Genomic DNA, 1,513 nt, shown 5'->3' on the forward strand with positions numbered 1-1,513 from the left:
AGCAACTTGCTCTTCAGTAACATCTTCATCCTCTTCAGAGGAAGAATACTCATCAGAGCTCATGAATGGCAGAAGTAAATCGAATGGAATCTCTATGGTCTCAGTGTGAGCCTCAGATTCCCATGGTTCCTCATTAGGGAACTCATTGGAGGCCAGTGAACGTTCATTGAGGTTTTCCTCAGTGGCGATCACTGCCTCTTCCTCCTCTCCAAATTCGGCCATGTTGATGGCCTTACACTCTCCTTTTGGATTTTCTTCTGTATTGCTTGGAAGAGTACTAGGAGGGAGTTCAGTAACTTTCTTACTCAGCTGACCCACTTGTGCCTCCAAGTTTCTAATGGAGGACCTTATTTCAGTCATGAAACTTTGAGTGGTTTTGATTAGATCAGAGACCATGGTTACTAAGTCAGAGTGGCTCTGCTTAGAATCCTTTGTCTGTTGCTGAGAAGATGATGGAAAAGGCTTGCCATTGCTAAACCTGTTTCTTCCACCATTATTGTTGTTGAAACCTTTTTGAGGTCTCTGTTGATCCTTCCATGAGAGATTTGGATGATTTCTCCATGAAGGATTATAGGTGTTTCCATAGGGTTCTCCCATGTAATTCACCTCTTCCATTGATGGGTTCTCAGAATCATAAGCTTCTTCTTCAGATGAAGCGTCCTTAGTACTGCCTGGTGCAGCTTGCATTCCAGACAGACTTTGAGAATCATATTGACTTGCTGAGTCAATATTTTATTCTGAGCCAATATGGCATTCAGAGTATCAATCTCAAGAACTCCTTTCTTCTGATTCATCCCATTGCTCATAGGATTCCTGTCAGAAGTGTACATGAATTGGTTATTTGCAACCATTTTAATGAGTTCTTGAGCTTTTGCAGGCGTCTTCTTTAGATGAAGAGATCCTCTAGCAGAGCTATCCAATGACATCTTGGACAGTTCAGACAGACCATCATAGAAGATACCTATGATGCTCCATTCAGAAAGCATGTCAGAAGGACACTTTCTGATCAATTGTTTGTAACTTTCCCAAGCTTCATAGAGGGATTCACCTTCCTTCTGTCTGAAGGTTTGGACTTCCACTCTAAGCTTACTCAATTTTTGAGGTGGAAAGAACTTTGCCAAGAAGGCATTGACTAGCTTTTCCCAAGAGTTCAGGCTTTCTTTAGGTTGTGAGTCCAACCATATCCTAGCTCTGTCTCTTACAGCAAAAGGGAATAGCATAAGTCTGTAGACCTCAGGGTCAACCCCATTGGTCTTGACAGTGTCACAGATTTGCAAGAATTCTGCTAAAAACTGATGAGGATCTTCTGATGGAAGTCCATGGAACTTGCAATTTTGTTGCATTAGAGAAACTAATTGAGGCTTAAGCTCAAAGTTGTTTGCTCCAATGGCAGGGATAGAGATGCTTCTCCTATAGAAGTCGGGAGTAGGTGCAGTAAAGTCACCCAGCACCTTCCTTGCATTGTTGGCATTGTTGTTGTTTTCAGCTGCCATGTCTTCTTCTTGTTTGAAGA

The 1,513-nt window shown here is 42.2% G+C and overlaps 1 non-coding gene across 1 annotated transcript; it reads left to right on the forward strand.

Annotated features, from left to right (window-relative positions):
• The first annotated feature begins 980 nt into the window (after window positions 1-980).
• LOC130970915 (small nucleolar RNA R71) lies at window positions 981-1,088 on the forward strand. Its single transcript, XR_009082160.1, has one exon. It is a non-coding gene; the product is annotated as a small nucleolar RNA R71 (small nucleolar RNA).
• Window positions 1,089-1,513: the final 425 nt, after the last annotated feature.

This window comes from Arachis stenosperma, chromosome 3 (genome assembly GCF_014773155.1).
Source record: "Arachis stenosperma cultivar V10309 chromosome 3, arast.V10309.gnm1.PFL2, whole genome shotgun sequence".
Taxonomy (NCBI): Eukaryota; Viridiplantae; Streptophyta; class Magnoliopsida; order Fabales; family Fabaceae; genus Arachis; species Arachis stenosperma.